Source organism: Panthera uncia, assembly GCF_023721935.1.
Source record: "Panthera uncia isolate 11264 chromosome D3 unlocalized genomic scaffold, Puncia_PCG_1.0 HiC_scaffold_8, whole genome shotgun sequence".
Classification (NCBI taxonomy): Eukaryota; Metazoa; Chordata; class Mammalia; order Carnivora; family Felidae; genus Panthera; species Panthera uncia.
In genome coordinates, this window is record NW_026057586.1 from 76,705,783 (window position 1) to 76,730,053 (window position 24,271).

A 24,271-nucleotide genomic window follows, 5' to 3' on the forward strand; every position below is an offset into this window, starting at 1 on the left:
AGCTACAGGAAACCTGAATCGGGACCGGGAAGGTTCATGGACCACTTCCCAGGAGAAATGACATTTTAACCTAAGACCTAAAGGTTGGCAGTAATTAGTGAGGCAACTCCAGGCAGGGGAAACTGTGAGAAGACCCAGAATCCAAAAAGGGCACGGGATCTTTAAGGAACAAATGGGTTCAGTTTGGCTAGGACGTGGGTAGCAGGAGGCAAGATAGGAAGCAGGTGGGGAAACTAATAAGAGAAGAAGCTAATGAGGAAAGCAAGGGCCGGCCTTACAATGCCTGTGTGCCCTGTGAAGCAGCTGGAACTTAATTCAGAGAGAAATGGGGAGCCAATGAAGAGTTTTAAGTAGGAGGGTGATTTGATCCGATTTACATTTTCTCCACGGGAATATTCAAAACAGACTGGAAGTCTTGGTGCTGACCCATCAAATGGATTCAGACGGGGTCCTAAAGATGCCCTGCCCTTCTGGGCGTGCAATCATTCACTGCTGGAGGTCTCTGAAATGTCCGGAGGGAGAGGCTGGACTGCCTGGGGGACGCGGGCTGAGGACGTGGCTGTTTATCACTGTATAGCATTAATTTGTCACCACATTAAATATAGTCATAAAGATCTAAAAATAGACATAGGAAAAACATGAAGACAATACACACCAGCAAAACTTGTCTTGTAGGGTGATGGGGTTAGTGGTCCAGGTCAGAGTATCTTAATTTTTTAACAACAAGTATGGCCCCCTTGGGGGCATAACAGCGAAATATACGTGCTAATGTCTCCACAGAACAAATAAGGCAGGGTAATAGATGAACTGATGTTCTTTTCTCCTACCACCAGTGTGTCCTCCCTATTATCCCATGACCATTCTCTATTTAAGGGGTCAGACCATGAAAGCAGAAAAAAAGGCTTTTAAATTTCAAAAGGAACCTCGAAGGGACTTGGGCCAAAGGAAAATAAACACAAAGAGGCAGACCAGGGTTTCCTGCCTTCAAGACAAGATAAAAAGAAAAAATAGAGGAGTTTGGGCACAGGGGAGCACCTGCCCCCCAGCCCCACTAGTGGGGACTATCATTGGAGACCCCAATTGGAAATTGGAAGTACTAGGATCTGTGCTTTGAGTGGTTCACCCAAGAAACCAGCAAGAACTCAGGAGGGGAAATGGCTAGGATCCAGGTACATGAAACCATCTTAAAGACTTCCTCCCAGAGGACTGCAAGCCTCAGCCCCCAACAACCTCCAATACTCAGATACTTATTTGAGCCCCTGAAACTTAAAAAAGAAAAGATACTCTTAGAACCCAGCTATAAGAGACATTCTTGGGACAATTTTGAATATGGACTAGATTTTAGATGATATTGTGAAATTACTGTTAATTTCCTGAACTGATAATGGTATTGCAATTATGCCGGAGAAAGACGTTTTAGGAAAATGCATGAACTATTAAGAGATGAAATACCTGAATTTCTGCAACTTATTTTCAAATAATTCAGCAGGCAAAACATACAGGTACACAAGAGAGAGAAAGCAAATCTAGCAAAACATTAACAACTGATATAGAAGGAGGGGTATACAGTGTTCACTATACTATGGTTTCAGCTCTTCTATAGCTTTAATTTTTAATAACGTATACACTTTTAAAATAAAATTTTTATAACAGAATTCATAATTGTAATTAAAAATGCTAGAAATCACAAGGAAAATGATTCAATAATATTTAAAATGTTTTAGGCAGCATAGAGAATGGTTTGCATTATTGCACGTGAAGAAGAAAGTTTAAGTAACAGTTGCTGAATAGAGTAGTTGCGATTATTTGCAGCATTTTTCTCTATTTTTTATCTTTCTGTGCTTTTATAATATTAAAAAGTACTTTTAGATGTTATCTTAAAAAAAGATGGGTGGGGGAAAGAAATCCTGAATTGACTGAGATTAAGTATCTGCCACCCAATATAATGGGGAGTTCAGAATAAAAATTAAAGTGAATTATTGAAAAGTGAGGAAGTTACTGCTGTTTCTGGGTTACTGGACCAGGAGTTACACAAGTCACGTTGTAAGCAACAGAAACCAATTCTGGATCCTTCAAGCATTCTGGGGATGGTGGGGAGCTCACAGAACCACCAGGAAGGCTGGAGAGCCAGGCCTGGCACGTGGACAGGCAGAAAGGCAGGCTGGCCAGCAGCCACCACTACTGCCAAACCCAGGTGACAAGAGCCGTTCAGAGAGGACAGGACTGCAGCAGCCACTGACCTGAGGGGCTACAGCCTAGACTTCGGCCCCTCCTGCCCCTGGGCACTGAGTGCAGACACTGGCACCATCACTGGTCTCCAGAAGCCCACTGCTGCTCCTGCCATCTCCAAAAGAGATCCTCCACTGCTCCTACTTCTGCAGAACACCACTCCCAGTTCAAAGCCTTACACATGTGCATCTGATTAGCCAAGTCTGGGTCACATCTCACACGGGAGATGCAAAGGACACTAGGACAGCAAGGACCTCATGTTTGGGGCTCCTATGATGGGAGGAGGGCCCTGCCTCCCACTAAGACTCATGCGGTGGGAAATTTTCTAAAGAGATTGGAGATTCTGACATTGGGCAGCAAAAACTGACAAATGTCACCATGCAGTAAACCAGGCACCACATAAGAGAAAACAAGACCAAGATTTGGCCCTTGCCCTCAAGGAGCAAATTTGAGAGTGAATATTATAACTCATTATTCTTTGTTAACCCATGGTGCTTAGCAGAGAACAAACACTCAATAAATGTTTGCTAGATAAATAAAAATAAATGAACAATCTCCCGGACAAAATCAAACGACCTTTTGCCGGCAGAGGACTGAATTAAAGAATTCTCTAGAACCTTCTAACAACAAGATTCTTGGAATCTACGGTCTTTCCTGAGAATGTCTGAGACTCACAGTGATCTTCCAGAGACTGTGAACCAGAAGCTGGAGGAAAATCTCACTGATGTGCTAAACCTTACCAAATATTAAATTTTAAAAACGGATCCACCTAGAAAACCAATTTAAATCAAGTCTAAATCCAAACAACTAAAACAATTGAACAAGAATGAAATTTGTTCTGAGTCGCTACTTAAGGTAGAATCTTCTTATCTTTTAAGCAAAAAACCCAATGTCATTAGTTTTGGTCATACACTGGCTTGTGGTGTCACGCTGGGCTATGTCACAGCACACATCAGCAATAATTTTATAAATGTGTTCTCCCCAGCTGCCTACCTCTGAGCTTGAATCAATTTCCAACCACAGTTTGCGCATTTCATGCCAAAAGGCTGCAGTCGGGGGGGGGGGGGGGTGCCGAGGGCTGGTGTGAAATCACTTGTTCTGCACATCTTCAAACATGGGTGAGAATCATCTTTCCTTTCAATGGTTTTGGTCTCAGTTTAACTAGACACAAACTTGCTAGATTCTGTGCAGTCTCTGGACTTTTCATTAATTCACTAACTCAACAAATTTGCACTGATTCCTTACTATGGGCCAGGAACTGTGCTAGACACTGGGGATACAGCAGTGACCAGAAAAGATATGGTCCCTGAAATCGTGGCACTTAAATTCTCGGTGGAGATCCACAAATGAACATGCAATCATAAAGTGGAATGGCTATTAGAGGGGAAAGCAAACTGGGTGCTATATACAAAAATAACAGGAAATCTAATTTGGATTGGGTGGAGTAGAGTAAGCGAATGCTTTCCTGAAGCAGTAACATTTACCCTCCAACCTAAAAACTGAGAAGAGTAGTTATGGGCTAAACTATGTCCCCCACCAAAGTCATATGCTGAAGTTCTAACCCCCTGCCAGGACCTCAGAATGTGACTGTATGTAGAGACAGGGTCTTGAAAGAGGTAGCTGAGTTAAAATGAGGTCATTAGGATGGGCCGTAATCCAATAGGGCTGTGTCCTTATAAAAGGATATTCGGACACAGACACATACACAGAGGAAAGACCACATGAGGACACCAGGAGACGGCCATCTACAAGCCAAGGAGAGAGGCCTCAGAAGAAACCAGCCCTGCTAACACCTTGAACTCAGACTTCTAGCCTCCACAACTATAAGAAAATAAATTTTTTAAGTCAGCTGAGCTGTGGGACTTTATCATGGCAGCCCTAACAAACTAATACAAGGGTTAACCAGGTAAAGACTGGGGTGAAGAAGAGAGAGGTTCAGGCAGAGGGAAGAGAAAGAAAGCAAGCAAAAACCCAGAGTCAGAAAAGAGCCTTGCTTCAACAAAGAACTGAAAACCCGGGGCACCTGGATGGCTTAGTAGGTTAAGTGTCTGACTTTAGCTCAGGTCATGATCTCACGGCTTGTGGGTTCAAGCCCCGCATCGGGCTCTGTGCTGACAGCTCAGAGCCTGGAGCTGCTTGGGATTCTGTGTCTCCCTCTCTCTCTGCCCCTCCCCTGCTCACACTCTTTCTCTCTCTCTCTCAAAAATAAGTAAATGTGAAAAAAAATTTTTAATTAAAATTAAAAAAAAAAAAAAAAGAACTGAAAACCCCATAAACATGTTTGAGGTTGAGTAAAGACAAGGAAGGATGGGACAAAGTATGACTGGAAACAGGGGCAGAAGCCAGAATGTACAGGACCCACCAGGCCATGTTAAGGATCCTGACATTTAATAGTTTTGGAGAAGAGGGAGGAGGTGGTGATGTGGTTCGACACATGGTTAAATATCGTTTTCTCGGGGCAGTAGAGGGGCGTTGCGGCAAGGGGCCCAACTAGAAGAGCAGTGATGGTCTTTGGACCAGGCTGGTAGCAGTAGAGGTGGAGAACTATCAACAGACACATACTTAGAAGACAGAACTGACAGGCTTTGCTGCTGTTTGGGTGTGGGGGCTGAAGGTGTTGGATGGCAAGAAAGGTACACTGGCTTCTGGCTTGAGTACCTAGAAGCACTTAACGAAACGTGTTTTCCGATGTGTAGAGAAACTGTGGAAGCCATCTTCTGGCTTCCAGAAGTAGACAAGAGGTATAACCTCTTCAGGTAAAGGTCAAAGTGCTCAGCCCGGAAAACAAGGTTTTTCTAAATCTACTCCCTACTTGCCTTCACAGCTGCTCCTTCCATCACCCACCCCCACATCCCATGCTCTGGACACAGCTGATGTCTCAGTGCTCATCCTTGCTCCCCCTATATAGAACATGCAGGGGCACCTGAGTGGCTCAGTCAATTGAGCGTTCGACTTCAGCTCAGGTTGTGATGTCACAGCTCGTGAGTCCGAGCCCCGCGTCGGGCTCTGTGCTGCCAGCTCAGAGCCTGGAGCCTGCTTCGGATTCTGTGTCTCCCTCTCTCTCTACTCCTAACCCATTCGCGTTCTGTCTCTGTCTCTCTCAAAAATCAATAAACATTAAAAATTTTTAAAAAAAAATAACATGCATACTCTACCTCCCTAGGAACCCCTGCCCATCATTCCATATACTGTGCAAACGTAACTGCTCCCAAACCTTGACTCCAGTGTCCACGTGGACCCCACCTCTCCCTCTAGCGATGGTTCCTTTATGTTCTTGGCTTGACCAAAGCACTAATTACATGCACGTTATTCTCTCACATCACACCCTGTTCTTGTTTTCCACTCCCTGTTCCAATTTGTAATTAAATATTCATCTAGGAGTTTCCTTCTAGAATTTAAGTGCCATGAATTCAAGGTTAAATACATGGAGCTAAATCCAAGGGACACTTGTGACCTTTTATGTTTCCTGACCTCTCCACAGAACTTGATAACGTATATTCCACTCCTTTTCTTTTTTTAATATTTTAATTTGAAATGTTTCTACAGAAAAGTTAAGAAGATATAACGAATACCCGTATGTCCTTCACCCAGAATATCCGATTAATCTTTTTTTGTCACATGTGTTTATCCCCTGCTTTTGTTTTTCTGGACCATGGAAATGTAAGTTACAGATATCACAACACTTTACTCCTAAATACTTCGCTTTACTCCTAAATACTTCAGGTTTCCTAAGAAAAAAATATATATATTTCTGTTACATCATAACACAATGATCAGATTCCAAAAAAAAAAAAACCAAACATTAATGCAATACTACTGTCTTAGTATGCTCAGGCTGTTGTAACAGAGTGTCATAGACCTGGTGGCTTGTAAACAATAGAAATTTATTCCTTATAGTTCTGGATACTGGGAGGTCCAGGATCAAGATGCTCACAAACTCAGTGTCTGGAAAGAGCCACTTCTGGCTCTTAGCCCACTGTCTTCCTACTGTGTCCTCACATGAGGGACGGGGGCAAGGGAGGTCTCTGGGGTCTCTTTTATAAGGGCACTGATCCTGTTCATGAGGGCTCCACCTTCATGACCTATAATCACCTCCCAAAGGTGCCACCTCCAAATACCATTCACTGGGTGTTAGCATTTAACATGTGAATTTGGGAGGGCACAAACATTGAGTCAATAGCAACTCTTACGTAATAACTCACTTTAAAATTTTGTAAATGGTGGGCGCCTGGCTCAGTCGGTCGAGCATCCAACTTCGGCTCAGGTCATGATTTCACAGTTTGAGTTTGAGCCCTGCCCCTCATCAGGCTCTGTGCTGACAGCTTGCTCAGAGCCTGGAGGCCGCTCCAGATTCTGTCTCCCTTTCTCTCTGCCCCTCCCCCGCTTACACTCTGTCTCTCTCTCAAAAATAAACATTAAAAAAAATTTTTTTTAATTTTGTAAATTGTTCCTGTAATGTCTTTTACACTGATTTTTTTCTGATTTAAGACCAAATCTAAAACCACCTTCTGCATTTAGCTCTCATGTCTGTTTAGTGTTATCTGGAACAGTTCCTTAGTCTCCCTTAGTCTTTCAAGGTACAAATATTTGTGTCAAGTATAGCCCAGTTTTGTAGAACACCCCTCAATTTGGGTTTGTCTGGTATCTCCTCCTGATTGGATTCTGGATGTACTCTTAGGGCAGAAATATCAGAGAAGACATGTGTCCTTCTCAGTAAGTGACATCAGGAGGCACGTGACTGACACTGGCTTATCCCATCATTGATGATGAACCCCTTCCTTGAAGGTCTCTCTTCCCTTGGCTTCTATGGCTTTCCTTCTACTTCCTGGGCAGGTGTTTCTTGGTCTTTTCTCATGGGCTCCTCTTCCTCTGTGAACCCATAATTGATGGCCAGACAGGTTCCTATGCTAGGAGCCTATTCTAGACTCTTCACTCTCTAAACTGTCCTCCATTGTGCTTTGTATCCTGAATCTAATCTTCTGTAACTTCAGTTACCACCCTTGCACTGACGGTTCTCAAACTTTCAATTCTCCTCACCCTCGATATCTCTCCTAAACTCCAGACCCAGAACTACCCACCAGACAGCCACACAGGAGGTCACCACCGTGTCCAAGAAAGAATACATCATCTTCCCCTGCCCCTGGCCTGTTTCTCTTCCTCCTGTGATAAATGCCAACACCCAGAGCTCAAGCAATTCATCCATTTTACAAACATTCATTGAGGAACTCAGAGCCTTTTTAAATTTAATTATTCAGAGTCTTCCTTCATGGATTTTCAACATCTTTAAATAACAGCTGTATCTGTCTTGTTTATTATTGTGTCTCTAGTGTGCCTTACCCTTGAAAATGGTAGCTATTTGTAATCAGACTCAGTTTTCTCATCTCAAAGGTAGAAATAATAATGGATCCCTCACAGGGCTTGGGTGAGGAGCAAAAAGAATCACATATGAGCAAGTCCTTTATAAACCTAACAGCGTACCCCCTGCTATTCAAAATGTCCGAGATCAGCAGCAGCAAGCAACGCCTGGGAACCGGTTAGATATGTGAGCTCTGGCTCCACACTGTCTTCACCCAGCTGCTGAATCAGAATCTCTATTTTGTACAAATCTCTAAGCGATTTGTATACGCAGTAAAGTTTGCGAAGGACTGCTCAATCCCAAATGAATTACAGACAGACCCAGGCACTGAATACATCACACCACTTGTTAACATTCAGTTCATGGTCTTTCTCACACAAGAAGTCTTTCCTGGTCAAATGAGGAAACGCTAGGTTCACATGAAAGGCACAGCATCAGGGAAACGGCACGCTTTGAAATCCTGACTTCTGTTTCCTCATCTCTAACCTGGCTTTGAGAGCATCAAGGTCCTGGACTGCTATGATGACTGGTGGAGAGACACGTACATGAAGGATCACGGACATGCGAAGGATGAATACTTAGCAAATCATATTTGGTTTTAAGGACAGAAACTCACACTCAGATGGCTTCCCATTTGCCAGGAATGTGCAACCTCTAAGCCTGTCTACAGGTTCCACCTAGGTTAAAAGAAAAGACTGGGAATCTCTTCTTATTCTATGTCTAGGACAAATTCCCTTTTCACAGAGATCTGGATGTGCTTTTTTAAGCTACCATTTATTGAATTCCTACTATGTGTCAGACACAAGCTGAATAAAGTGAAAATGTCTGGTCTTTACATTCCCCACGTTGGTGCCAGGCCTGCAAAGCATCAGGTGGGCAAGGGCTAGAGCGGTGGAACAGAAGGTGGGGGAAAGAACTAGGAGGAGGAGGAGACAGTTAAAGGAGCAGATTGGTGTGCTAGAACTCCTTTCGCCAAAGTTTATTTCAATCTGGCTGGGTTTTTTTTTTTTCAAGCTTCCAATTTAACAAGCTCGAAATAATAATTCCCACTGCTGCCTTCTGCGTCCAGCTCCTTACCTAAATAAAGGTGCTTCTTAAATATCAAGGACCTCTCATACCGAAGATGATTGTAGCTCTTCAAAAAGACAGACGTGCCAGGTAACAGGCACCACAAAATTATAGACTGACATTCTCCAAAACCCCTATGAGACGATGATGAACACTATATTGTGCACCCTCCAAAAACATAATCATACCACAGACAGAAAGTTTTACATACAATGTCAGAGAAAGAAGGCTTGCAATCCTTTTAAAAGAGACTGCAGAATCTTTCACTTCAAATCTCTAGATTTAAGGTGTGTCTGTTTCTCTTCATACAGATCCTTACGTACCCATACACAGGTGCATGCATGCATGTGTGTGCATACACACACACACGCACACACTGCATTTTCACTTACTTCATTTACCTCTCTAGATCCAGAAGCAGAATAAATTAACATTTCCCTGGCAGGCAAGTGGAGACATGTTTTGTCTAGAGATTACACAGATTAAACCATCAAGTGCCATAATCTACCCTCAGTAAAGCAGAAAGACAGACAGGAAAATTTAGACATAGCCATCTAAAGCCCAGCAGGAAACAGTAAATTCACATCCTGAAAAGCCCATGTGCTCTGGCCTTCCTCCTGATCTAACGGACACTGTTCAGCGGAAAACACATCTTTTGTGGAATGTAGTTAGAAAACAAAATGAAATGAAACAAAACTGTGACGTCAGAAAGACCACAGTTGCCTGGAAGCTACTAACAACTTCATGTTACTCAAAATGGCTTTTTTAGTCCAAAGGAGGCATTTGGGCAACAGAAAAGAGAGTTCCAGGGGTTAAAAGCATGGAACTCATGTGGTGCCGACTCCCTGGGTTTGCCTGAATACCTGCTCTGCCCCTCTTCTCTGAGCCTCAGTTTATTCAAACAGAGAAGGGGGCAATACGTGCACCTACTCTGTGGAGCCGTCCTGAGTTAGATGAGGTGATGCATGAAAAGATCTTAGCACAGTACCTGGTACACGGCAAGGGCTCGGCAGAACCTGTAAGTGCGGCACAGAGGTCTTGGAAGTCCACGGACTCCAGTCTTGGTGGCCAGAACACAGAAAAAGTCCCCAAATCCCACCTACCCCTTCCCCTCAAATGTGCTATCATGTGCCAGAGCACTTGGGTTGACGTCCTGCACCAAACACTACAGGACTTGGCAAAAGTTGAGGACTTTAACTCATTTGGGGCTTTAAAAAATTTTTTTATTGCAGGGATATATTATATTTATAAAATGGAAGCAAATTTTAACATTTATATATTTTTGTATGTTTTATAAAATATACATATAAAATTTGCTATTTTAACCAGATTTAAACATACAATATGATGGTATTAATTACATTCACAATGTTGTGTAACCATCACCACTATTTCCAAAATTTTTCACCACCCCAAATAGAATCTCTGTACCCATTAAGCAGTAACTCCCCATTCTCCTCTCCCCTAGCCCCTGGTAACCTTTACTCCCCTGTCTCTGAATTGGCCTAATAGTTCACTTATCTTATGTTCCCTTATCTTATGTTCCAAGACCCCCAGCGGATGCCTGAAACCACAAGTATTACCAGACCCTATATATGCTTTCTCCTGTACATATATACCTGTGTTAGTGTGATTTAGAAGTCAGGCAGAGTAAGAGATTAACAACACTAACTGATAATAAAATAGAACAATTAGGGGCACCTGGGTGGCTCAGTTGGTTGGGTGTCCGACTTTGGCTCGGGTCATGATCTCACGGCTTGTGAGTTCGAGCCCCGCGTCAGGCTCTGTGCTGACAGCTCAGAGCCTGGAGTCTGCTTCGGATTCTGTGTCTCCCTCTCTCTCTGCCCCTCCCCCATTCACATTCTGTCTCTCTCGCTCTCAAAAATAAATGCTAAAAAAATAAAATAAAATAGGACAATTACAACAATATGCCGCAATAAAAATCATGTGAATATAATCACTTTCTCTCAAAGTACCTTACTGTACTGAACTCATCTGCTTCCTGTGACAGTGTGAGATGGTAACATGCCTATGTGATGAGATGGGAGTGACGTGCATGGCCTGGGCATGGTGAATGAGCATTAGGCTACACTCACTGACCTTCTGACCATATGTGAGGAGGGAGATCATCTGCTTCTGGACCGCAGCTGACCGTGGGGAACTGAAACCACAGAAAGCGAAACTGTGGAATAAGGGGAAGTTGCTGTAAATGGAATCATGTGATATTTGTCCTTTTCTGGCTTCTTTCACATAGCATAATGTTGTCAAGGTCCATATTGAAATTCACTTATTGTAGACTATATCAGAACTTCATCCCTTTTTATGGCCAAGTAATATTCTACTGCACAGATATGCCTCATTTTGCTTATCCATTCATGTCAGCAGACACTTGGGTCGCTTCTACCTTTTATTTATGGCAAACAACGCTATAAACATTAGAGTAGAAAGATCTGTTTGAATTCCTGCTTTCAACTCTTTGGGGGACAAACCTCAGAACGGAAGTGCTGAATCACAGGATAATTTTATGTTTAACTTTGTAAAGAAACCTCAAACTGTTTTCCACAGTGGCCGTACCATTCTTCATTCCCAGCAGCAGTGTACAAGAGTTCCAATTTCTCCACATTCTCTCCATCTGTTATCTTCTGTAACTCAATGGTTTTTAAGAACATCTCACGACTGTCCCAACAATGCGGCAAACTTACTGTTCTAGAACAGCTGAGAAGCAAGTAATGCTCCTTTAGTGATTCTCACTCCACTAGGGACAACTTTGCCTGCCAAAGAAACATTTGAAAATGTCTGGAAACGTTTTTAGCTGTCATAAGTCCTCATAAAATTATTTTGCATATCGGTCTTCCCAATAAGATTCCTTTCAGTTGTTCTCACTTCTATTTTCTACTTAAAAATATATTTTAAAAACAGTTATTTCCATCGGGTTGGTTTGGGCTGCAAGTAACAATACCAAATGAAAAGTGGCTAAAAAAAATAATGACACCTCAGATTTTTAAAGTATAGAAACAATGAAGTTTAGTAGTTCAATAATACCACCAAGCACATAGGCTTTTTCCATCTCTCTGTTTTACCATCCTTGGCATGCTGGCTCCTATCCTCAGACTGGTCTCTTCATGTCCTCAAGCTGACTGCCACATATCCAGTCATCACATCCTCACCCGGCCACATACAAAGAGGAAAACCTATACCAGCAACCAGACAGCAAACCTCCCCCTGGGTCTCATTCACCAGAGTTGCATCACCTGCTCATGCCTAAAGTAAGCACTGGCAAAAAGAATAAAACCACCACATTAAGTTTAGGCTCAGCAAAGTTTATCCCCTAAAGCTGGAGAGGCATCACCTTTCACGAGCTAGGAGATGTTGAAGGTATTAACTAATCTGTAGGTTGCTTCATTGGTGCTTCAAAGATAGTTTACTTGTCATCTGGTTTCAGATGCAAATGATAAAAAACTTGTTTTGTTTTGTTTAACAAAGGAATTATCAGCTCAGATAACTGAAAATTCCAGGGATGGACACTGACTTCAGATACACACAGATATTGGTGGTCAAATGCCATCACCAAAGCTCCTCAACCCCTCAGATTCTCCTGGCTGGCTCTCCCCTCTTGGTGAGAGGCCAAAACAAAATCCCAGAACTGTGTTCTCATCAGCTTTGACTGGTCTGGCTTGGATCACTGTGGCTCTGGGAGTAGAATGCTCTGATTGGCCACATTTGGATCACAAGGCTCTTCCAGCACAGGGAACAGAGGTACTATAAGCAGGAAGGGTAATGGATGATCAATTTGCAAACATCAACAAGCACGCACTACACAGACACATGGGGGAAAATGTATATATTTCTGGTCTCTAGTAGTCTGATTATAAAAATGCACTAATTCCACAAACATTTGCTTTCAGCTAACCACGTGCCAGACACAATGCATTGAGGAGGTAAATAAGACACAATCTCTTCACAAGGGACGCTACTCTTCCCCCACTAACCCCCTGTGTGACCCTGAAGAAGCTTCTCAACCTCTCAGATTCTCCTGCTCATCATCTATAACAGGAAATGGCTGGGATGCTTGATTTCTGAATTGCTTTCCAATTCTGTATTCAATTAAGTCCATGACTTCCTTCCTACAAACTGCTTTGAGTACTTTCTTTTTCTAGATAACTACCAATCAGACCCATTTGATTCGCCTTGCACGGCTTGTTGCCCACCACAGAGGAACAAATAAAAGAGAGCAATGAAATAAACTCAGAGCCCCTCTGTGACTGAGCAATTGACTTTGGCATCTAGAGTTCACACACTCTTGCAGCCAGACACCTCATGGGTGACTGAGGTGAGGAAACCCAGCAGAGAAAAGGAGGTCCGGGCAAGAGATAGTGGGGAAGCCTACCACTGGGGAGGAAACTCTGGGCCACAGACTTTGCTCTTTCCCAGCTCCCACCCAGACTCAGTGTGGGCGACTTACTTCCAAGCCATGTCTGTAAGGATACTTGGCAAAGAGACTCACTGGTACCTCTGCAGATTGCATGCTAAAATTAGCAGTGGGTGTGAAGCTGACTCCCTCAGAGTGATTGCAGGGCCCTGGAGGTGCTGGCTTCTGCTGATTAGTCATGAGGCTGGCTTGCAAGGAAACACTGTCAGGTGCACAAAATGTTTAGTGACCCTTAAAAGACAGAATATTGTAGCTAAGCCCAAGTAAGTCTGCTCTAACAATCTTTCATTCTTTTCCCCAAAGTGATGAGAATAGTAATGATCAAGAGGTAACAGGCTGACAGCCTTCACATGAGGAGATATGCAGGTTGGACATTGTACAACTTTAGGGGTGCCATGCATATTGCAGTGTATGGAAACCTAGGTGAGTGTTGCCCCCTAGAGTTATGCAGTGCTCAACCTGTACAACTACATATGGCAATCCTTCATGTTAACAGCAAAACTAAAGTGAAAAGGCTGCCATAGCCAGAATCCAGAGATTTTCAATCAACTAACAGAATTTACACCGATTATATACTGAAGTGCTATTTTGGATATATTGGGTTAAATGAAACACGTTAATTTTACCAGTTTCTCTTTTTAATGTGGCTACTAGAAAATTTAAAATTACACATGTAGCTGGTATTTGTGGCCTGCATTATATTTCTACTGGACCATACTATCATAGAAGGTCCCCAGCAGGACAGTGCAGTTGCCCACTGGGAACCCACTAGCTACCACACTCCTTTGCCTGTTTTTCTTCCTTTGCCTCTCTCACGTTCCTACTCCCTCACTGACTTCCATGGGATCACCTGACAAAGTAACTGGACCCAAATTTGTCTCAAAGCATGCTTCTGGGGTAAAGTAAGACACAGACTTACTATGTATAGGGAACCATACTAATACATACCCTTTCCTTCTACTTGATTTCCAATATGACCCAGAAGAGAAAGAAACCAACACAGGAAAGGTTAAATACCAGATTTAAATAAGAGAACAAGGGATGTGCATGATTACCTGCCAAGTGAGTAGTAAGAGAGTTAAGTGCTAAGAGCTTGAAGGAGAAATGATATTAATATGGAGTAGTGTGGTTGGGGAAGGAGATTTCTGCTTGGCACCACAAGATCCAAGTGCTGTCAGTTTACTGCCAAAGAATGAGTTGTCAGATGTGAAGTTTGAGCAAGGACCTAGACTCAAGGAATGACTTTGGTGCTGATGATATGTGCTGTGTATTTTGTGGGAAGGACACTTTGATTACAGTGTGTGTGTGTGTGTGTGTGTGTGTGTGTGTGTGTGTGTGTGTTGGGAGTGGGGGAGGATACCAGGATCTGATTCTCCTAGTTCACTCATGCTCCTTGTGAACAAAGCTGGCAGTGGGGAGGTAATGTAGCCTATTTCTCAGAAAGCACAAACAAAACATACTTTCCAGAAAGAGATCAAACACTCTACCCCTTTCTCATTAACACCATGCTTTTTGTGACTGAGATGAGCAACTATAAATGTCACCGTAGGAGAAGCAAGCATTCATTCTATGAACGTTATTGACCACTCACTATGTTCCAGGCACTACTGAAACAGCAGTGCAGAAAGCAAAGACCAAATGCTTTGTAACTTTCAAGATGGGGCGGGGGGGGGGGGGGGGCAACACCCTGCCACCATTCAGTCCTTTAAAACAAGCAGTAAATAAGCCAAAAAAGTACAGAAAGGAAATAATTAAACTGTCCTAAAGAACAGACATTTTGGTAGTTACCTAATCTCTTATTTATTGTTTCCTTTTACAGGAAACGAAAATCATTTTAAAAGAGTCCAGAGTTAGCTAGAATTTAAAAGAGAGAGAGCTAAGTCTTTTTTCCCCTGCAAAAGAACAAATTTGCATGGAAGAATTGGGATAGTGCTGTCCAAGGTACCAGTGGCTTCTCAGTTCACCTAGCTGGGATTTGAACATAATTATGATTCCCTCATAACTTTACAAAGGTAATATTTTGCCCTAATAAGTAGGTGGGCATCACAATCTACAGTTACATATGTGTGTGGATTAAAAATAGCTTTCCTTTCACTTATGCTCATTTTAAATGTCCTATTTGGATTTAAAAATAAATTCCTTTAAAATACATAGAATCAGGGAGTTAAGGGTTCTATCAATTCAGTTCAATCAAGGTTCTAAAGCACATTTCATCTTGTAGATGATATTCTTTCTTATACGCAGCTGGAATCTCTCCTGCCTAAATGTGAAAGTTATATATTCAACTGTCTACAAATATCAGAGGGCGAAAAGTAAATGATTAAAATGGGACATTTAGCCCCTAGGCGGCTTGGGGCTCTGTGCTAATGGAGCAGAGCATGCTTGGGATTCTCTTTCCCTCTCTCTGCCCCTTCCCCACTTGCTGTCTCTAAATAAATCAACATTTTTAAAAATTTTAAGAACAAAAGATTCTCCCTTTGGACAGAACAATTGGTGTCTTGGTAATCAGTCCCCATCATGCTTATTGTTTCCCCAACACTGAAGGCATTCCAGTTGCTACTTAAATATCCCATTTTATTTACTTTAATTTTTAATTTTTATTTTTGAGAGAGAAAGTATGTGCATGCACGAGCTGGGGGGAGGGACATGGGGAGGGAGGGAGGGAGGGAGGGAGAGAGAGAGAGAGAGAAAGAGAGAATCTTAAACAGGCTTCATGCTCAGCACAAAGCCAGATGTGGGGCTCAATCCTATGACCCTGGGATCATGAGCTGAGCCGAAATCAAGAGTCGGTCGCTTAACTGACTGAGCCACCCAGGCGCCCCTAAAGGGAGAAGCTTCTACTCAGCTCCAGCCATGTACTCGTGGGGGACAACAAACTCAGTCTTGCAAAGTTATCTAATTACTTAGGAGAAGCTCAAAAATCTCTTAATTTAAACATGTTTTAATTAACTCAATTTTTAAAATCTATAGTGTGAACCAAAAGGTTGGATGCTACCCACAGACTCCTGCTTTGCAATCTCTGTTCAATGCCAACTCTCATGCTTGAAATTTTAGAATCTTAGGAAATTGGAAGATATAAAAACACTTTCTTTCCCATTTCACAGATGGGGAAATCAAGGCACAAAATGTCTTAGATTTCAATTCTTTCCCCAAGAGTTGAGAAAGCAACCCCAAATACCTACTACCAAGGGCACTAAATTAAAAACACACACTAGACAATTAAACAGTTTGTGAGCACTCAGGAAAGGAATTCACTGCAGAAAAAAGCATATGGATTGAGCACAGTACCTGGTATAGAGTGGGTGCTCTGCTCTATGAAAAGGTATGGTAGAAACTGTTGAATGAATGTCAGCTCAGCCACATACCATGGTTGTGTATCATAGCAGTACAGTGTAAAGATCTGGAATCATACCAACTTAGAACTGTACCAACAGTTTACTACCTGTATGACATTCTCCCAGCCTCAGTGTCTTCATCTGTAAATTTCGAATAATACCAAACATGCATGTTTGTTAAGAGGATCTGAGATAACATACCACACCAATCACATACATGCATTTTATCTCTATAATGCCCGTTATTCTAATTACTTGACAGATTTACCAGACTGGCAAGTCAGGAAAATGTAGTAGAGAGGCACCTGGGTGGCTCAGTCAGTTAGGCATCTGACTCTTGATTTCGGCTCAGGTCATAATCTCACAGTTCGTGAGATCGAGCCCTATGTCAGGCTCCGTAGAACCTGCTTGGGATTCTCTCTCTCCCTCTCTCTCTGTCCCTTCTCTGCTCATGCCATCTCTCCCAAAATAAATAAAACGAGAGAGAGAGAGAGAGAGAGAGAGAGAGAGAGAGAGAGAGGGAGAATGTAGTAGAAAGAGATGAGGTTTAATGGAAAGGTCACAAGTTTTGGAATCAGTGCAAACTGAGTTGGATTCTAGTTCTGCCACTTACCAGCCTGGCTACCCTAAGTGACTCTTTAATGCTACCTTCATAGGGCTGTTGTAAAAATTAAATATAATTGAGCATCTACCCTATGCCATGCACTATGCCAAGCCATTTGCTTACTTCTGTTCACTTAATTTATGTAGAGTGCTTAGCACTGCCTGGGCTATAGTAAGTGCTCAACAAATAGCAGGGAGGGTTATAATCAGCATATTTGAATAGCAACAAGCACTAAACATCACTCAGGAGAGCCTTGTGAGTATAATAGATAAATGTGGGCTGGATGAGACCACAATGAAGTAGGTTTGTAAAAGAGTTGAATATACCATGGAGAAAATATTAGACAACAGTTGAGAGCCAAAAGAATCCTGCGTAATCATTCAGAACCAGTTCAGGAAAGATTTTCTGTAAAAGGGAAGATGGCAAATATTTTTGGCTTTGTGGGCAATAGAGTTGCTGTGGGAACTACTCAACTCTGCCCTTTTAGTGCAAAGACATTCATGGATATGACATAAACTTACAGGTGTGGCTGTGTTCCAATAAAATGTTACCAGAACAGGTGGTTTGCTGAGCCCTGGTTTAGAGTAATAAGATGATGGCACGCAGTAGCATAAAGGGTGCTATTCAGTTGAAGAAACCGAGCGCACAGTTACTTAGGTCCTTGGAATTAAAATCACAACTCAGGACGATCATGGTCGGTGAGATCCCAAAAACAAAAGCAATATTTTGAAAGTGATTTGAGCCCACGAAAGTGAAAATTCTATCCTAGTCTGCTCTGGAGGGATCATGCCCAGACTGGTTCTGGGCAAAGTAATGTGAACCAGAGCGTGTTCAACTGAGACGGGTGATAAAAGACCAACCAGAAATCGCTTACATGTTTCGTCTGGTGAGCCTGCCACAACACCCCATTCCCAATCAATTGCTAGTAGCTGCAAGCAGCCCCGTGTAGAAAGGATTCTGAGTCCTCACATCTGGGCCTCAAGACAACGGGCCAAGACTGATGAGTAACGTCTTCCATGGGTACAAGGGGAAAGCGATGATGAATGTGCCAACAGCTGCTGTCCTGAAAACCCCACCACATGAGGAAGGATAGACAATAAATAAACGGAATTTGTTACCCCAAGTAAGTTATGTAATCCAAAATATAATCATCTTCAAGCTGGTAAGATACTACTATGCTCTAAATATTAACCTGATCTTGCTAACAATGGACATATCCAAAATAGTTTTTATTACAGTGGGCAGCAGGGGACTGGCCTAGGTCACCGGAATATTCTTCCCAGCCCTGCGTGACACTCTGTGATTTTTCAAGACGCCTTATTGTACTATCACAGCTGTGTTCCAGGTGGCTTAGTCTTCCCAAAAGCTTCGCTTTGAAGACATCATGAATATTTAAACATACTTAAGGCTAAACATTTTTCATGCTTCTCAACTCACCTACAGTCCAAAGGTGGGTTCTGGTTGTCAAGAAGGCTCGTTTTCGAGATGTGTGTTTGTGCACATATAGGCATATAAACCCATGGGCACTGTATTATATACACACGTTCAGACCTTCAAGGTGCATGTATGTAAATTCTTCCTTTTAAATCTTGACACTGAGTTCTAAAGTCAAAGCCTGCAGTTAAAGGCCACTGACATGTCTTCAGACACAAACCAGCAGCTTTGTGATAAGTAAGAATGTACTGATTATTTGGAAATGACCTACTAATGTTCCCACTGCAGTGATTCATAGATTATGGCCTCAGAACCCACAGTGACAGTGAGCTAGCCAGTGTCCCCTTCAGTGTCATCCTTCATTGACAATGCTGCATGAGTCACAGAAGGTCCCAGAGGGAGGTGGGAGCAGGCAAGGCATGAAGGGTTGAGGTAAAGAGAGTTGGCTAAATAACGTATGTTTTTCTTTTTCCCATGAAATCCCACTGAAACAACTATAAAGGTGTTTTGTTTTCCTCTGTTTTTAAGGACTTAAACCCACCAGAGTGGAGAATAGGTGGGGGGAAAAAACCAAACTGTAGAAGCTAAATGTATATGAAAAATGCCTAAAAATCTTAAGCCAACAGTGGAGACTCATAGATTAGCAGCACCTAATAAAAAATTAAGGTACCTCTAAAAATGAAGGTTAAGGCAGTGAGACTGGCTGAAATCCAGTTTAAAAAGCTGTCAGTTTCCCAAAAATACAAAAATACTGACTCAAGGGGACACGTGTACCAATGTTTATAGCAGCACTATCTACAATAGCCAAACTATGGAAACAGCCCAAGTGTCCATCAACTGATGAATGGATAAAGAATACGTGGTATACAGATACAATGGGGTATTACTCAGCCATGAAAAAAGAATGAAATCTTGCCATTTGCAAGGATGCGGATGGAGCGAGAGTATTATGCTAAGCAAAATAAGTCAGTGAGAGAATGACAAATACCATACGATATCACTCGTATGTGGAATTAAAAAAACACACACACAAGAAAATGAACATAGGGGGAAAAAAGACAGAGAGGCAAACCAAGAAACAGACTCTTAACTATAGAGAACAAACTGATGGTTACCAGAGGGGAGGTTGTGGGGGGATGGGGGAAATTGGTGATGGGGATTAAGAAGCGCACTTGCTGCAATGAGCACTGGGTGACGTATGGAAGTGTTGAATCACTGAACTGTATACCTGAAACTAATATTACACTGTGTGTTAACTATAATTTAAATGAAAAAAAAAAAAAAAAAGCTGTCAGTTCATCAGATCTGCTTCCCTACTTCATGCAGCAAGATTGCCTAGAGACCAACCTGGCAAAAGACCAAAAGTTTCTTCTCTAGAGAAGATACAACAGTCTCTGGATGAAAGGACTCTAGAAATGGGTACGGCACTTTAAAAAGAAGAAAGGATAGGGGGGCCTGGGTGTCTCAGTCGATCAAGCGTCCAACTTCAGCTCAGGTTATGATTTCATGGTACATGGGTTCGAGCCCCACGTCGGGCTCTGTGCTGAAAGCTCAGCATGGAGCCTGCTTCGGATTCTGTGTCTCCCTCTCTCTGCCCTTCCCTGCTCGTGCTCTGTCTCTCAAAAGTAAATAAATGTTGAAAAAAATTAAAAAAAAAAAAAGGATACAAAATCAGAAGATAAAAATAGCTCTTAGAATTTTTTTGCGGGGACACCTGAGTGGCTCAGTCAGCTGACTGTCCAACTTCGGCTCAGGTCACAGTCTCACAGCTTGTGGATTCAAGCCCCATGCCAGGTTCTATGCTGACAGCTCAGAGCCTGGAGACTGCTTCAGATTCTATGTCTCCCTCTCTCTCTGCTCCTCCCCTGCTGGGTTGCACACACGCTCTGTCTCAAAAGTAAACATTAAAAAAATTTTTTTAATGAAAAATATTTTTAATGAGAAAGGTTAAAAGACAAATTTAAGGAAACCTCCCAGAAAATAAAAAGACAAAGAGAAAATGGGAAACACAAGAAAAGTTGAAGACTGCCATAGGAAGTCCACTATCTAAGTAAAAGAAGTCCCTGAATGCTAGGAGAAAGAAAAAAAAAAAAAAAAAGGGGGGGGAAAATTACCCATTATATTAGTTACCTATTGCTGCATAACAAATTATCCCCAATACTCAGCAGCCTATAACATTTATTCTCTTACCCAGTTTCTGAGAGTCAGGAAACTGGGAGCAGCTTAGTTGGGTGGTTCTGGCTCAGGGTCTCCCACAAGGCTACAGTCAAGCAGTCAGTGGTGACTGCAATCTCATCTGAAGGCTAGACTGGGGCTGGAGGATGTCTTCCAAAGTGACTCACTCACATGGCCATTGGCAGAAGCCTCAGTGACTAGCTGGCTGTTGGCAGAAGGCCTCAGTTCTTTGCCACATGGCCTTCCCCATATGGCTGCTTCACATGGTAGCTGGCTTTCCCCAAAGCAAGTGATTCAAGAGAAAGAGAGCACAACCAAAAAGAAGTCACTGTGTCTTTTATACTCCAATCTCAGAAATGAATTACTATCACTTCTGCTATATGCTACTAGTCACAGAGACCAATCTTGGTCCAATAATGACAGTGAACTACACAGGGGTATGACTATCAGGAGGCAACGATCATGGAAGCTTGCTACTACATACATAAAATGTGTGTGTGTGCGCGCATATTTATGTAGATGTATTATTTTAATTCTCAGAATTTAAGGACATGTTTCCAGAATTGAAAAAGCTAACTGCTTAGAACAATGGGCCCACAACAAGGCCTGTCATCTTGAACTTTCAAAATGCCACAGATCCTACAAGCTTCTAGAGATGTTAAAAAGTCAGATAACCAGGGGCACCTGGGTGGTTCAGTCAGTTGAGTGTCCCACTTTGGCTCAGGTCATGATCTTGCAGTCCTTGAGTTTGAGCCCCGTGTAATCGCTTCTCGGCCTTTTGGCTAAGATCAAGTGGAGCCCCGTGTTGCATCGAGCTCACTGCTGTCAGTGCTGATCCTCTGTCCCTCTCTCTCTCTGCCCCTTCCCCCACCCTCAAAAATAAAGAAACATTTCAAAAAAAAAAAAGTCAAATCACCAAAGATACACAAACGGCCAACAGGTACATGAAAAGTTGCTCAACATCACTCTATCAAGGAAATGAAATGAAAATCAAAACCACAATGAGGTATCACCTCACACCTATTAAAATGGTTATTGTCAAAAAGATATAATTTGACAAGTACGGGCAAACATATGGAGAACAGAAAACGCTTGTGCACTGTTGGTGGGAATCTAAGCTGGTGCAGCCAGTATAGAGATATGGGGGTTCCTAAAAAAAAAAATAAATAAATAAAAAAAAAAAAAAAAAAAAGAACTACCATATGATCCAGTAATTCTACTTCTGGGTATATATCCAAAGGAGATGAAATCACTGTCTCAAAGAGATATCTGCACCCCCATGTTCACCACAGCATTATTCATAATAACCAAGACATGGAAGCAACCTAAGTGTCCACTGATGGATGGCTGGATTAAAAAAAAAAAAAAAATGTGGTATATATACACAATGAAACATTCACCCATAAAAAGAAGGAAATCTTACTCTTTGCAACAATATGGATGAACCCCAAGAGCATTATGCTAAGTGAAATAAGTCAAAGAGAGACAAGTGCTATGTATTCTCACTTAGAAATGGAATCTAAAAAAAAATCAAACTCATCCAAAGAGAGAGTAGATTGGTAGTTGCCAGAGGAGGGAGCTGGGGGGTGGGAAAAAGAGTGTAGGCGGTCAAGGGGCACAAATTTCCAGTGATAGACAATTCCTGGGGATGTAATGGACAGCATGGTAACTACAGTTAATAATACTGGACTGTACACTTGAAAGATGCTAGGAGAGATCTTAAAAGTACTCACTACATTCGCACAAAAAATGGCACACCTACTGAAATGACAGACAGGTTAACTAACCTTACTGTGGTAATCACTTCACAATATGCACGTTTATCAAAATGGTACAAATTGTACACCTTAAACCTATGCAATGCTATGTCAATTATATCTCGATAAAGGTGGGGGGGGGTGGTGATCAGAGAATAAATAATCAGAATGGCTTCAGGCTTCTCAAGGACAACATCAGAAGCTAGCCGACAATAAAAAATACCTTCAGAATCTTGAAGGGAAATGATTTCCAAGCTAGAATTAAACCCACCAGAATGGAAAACACTAGAGAGGAAACAACCAAATTTTAGAAGCTGTAAAGTAAATTAAAACAAAACAAAACCTGAATTTTAAAACTGACAGCAGAGAAACCGGAGAATAATGAATTTAGCAGCACAAGGAACCTCTCAAAACGAAGGTTGAGGAAGGAAGGGGCTGGCTGAAATATAGTTAAGTGCTAAGTGCTTTGTGGGCCTTTTCAATTCTGGAAATGTATGGGCTTTAATTCTGGGAATTAAAAATGTAGTTACACCAGCCAAACCATCGATGAAATAAGAGAACAGAATGAGAGCATTTTTAATCATGCTTGGTAAGTTACTGCAAGATGCGTTTTGCCAAAATGAGGAGGAAGAGAGAAAGGAAAACAAAGGAAACAAGAATGGGAGATCCAAACGCAAAGAGTGACAAAGCGGAGCCCCCAGTACGGAGGTGAAGGAAGACTCCAGGGAGACAGCTATGTGCCATATGGGGGGCCACCAGTCTAGAGTAGGCAACCAGTCCAGAAGTCCCCAGAGGGAAGGCTTCTTCAGGGTGATGAAATCAATGGAATTCTGGTGCATCTGAGTGTCTTAAAGGGAATTTAAACACTTGGTGAAGGACTTGAGGTTGAATTCTAATAAGCACCTAGGAAACCAGGCTTATAACAAAAATACAAGACAATTATTAACTCCTGGGGGAACACTGTCAAGGGGGAAAAAAAAAGGCAAGCATACTTTACAACAGGGCTCAGCTGTGACTAGCGTTTACATAGCCACAATAATGTAAACACTAAATACTGACCTCATCAAAATTATGAAATAACTATATTGAGAGAGGAGGGAAGGATTTCCATGGTTAGAATTTAAGAGAATTCTTAGAAATGTCCTGAAATAATCAGCTAAAAGAGGTGGGATGATTGCTTCTGGGAGGGGAAATGAGGTAGAAAATAAAAGACTACTGTATTTTGTGGCCAACTTTGTAGAATCCTTTCATTTCTAAACTGCATTATGTTATTACTGTGATCTTAGAGATTAATATGCTGTGCTGAGAAATGAGATAATTAGCCAACCATTCATTCAGTAAGCATTTAATGTGTACCTACAGTATGCAAATCCCTGGGGATGGGGGGGGGGGACCCAGTCCCTGTCCTCCCTCACAGTCCAGTGGGTTTCTCAACACAGCTGGTGGGAGGTGAGGGAGGATTTCAAACTCTTCTCTAGTGAGGCGCTAATAAGGTGAACAGATGCTGGGCATCTGTTGTCTTGAATTTCAAGGTTCGTGGCTAGTGGCAGGGGTCCCCCTTGCAAGGTTGCTGTGGGCTTAGCCTCAAGGCATGCTGGGACCTGAGCAGATGGGGCAAACAACTCCTGAAGTAACAACGGGCAGCTGGCAAGGTGGGAGAGATGTATCTAACACGCTAGAGGGACCTGCCTTGTTTCAGGCACGACGGTCACTGTTGGGGCTGCTTTGCTTGTGTGACCTCACTCAACCCTCACAATAAGCTTGCTGAGGTGGCTATCATCATCGTCTCCACTTTCTAGACTGGAGCCCAGATAGGTTATGAGACGTGCCTAAGGTCACACAGTTTGTAAGTCACAGGGCTAAAATTCAACCCAAATCTTAAAT

General features: G+C 42.3%; 1 protein-coding gene across 6 annotated transcripts in view; it reads right to left on the reverse strand.

The window, feature by feature from the left end:
• Positions 1 to 24,271, reverse strand: part of SUDS3 (SDS3 homolog, SIN3A corepressor complex component) — a 110,479-nt gene that overhangs the window by 44,623 nt on the left and 41,585 nt on the right. The window lies entirely within an intron of this gene.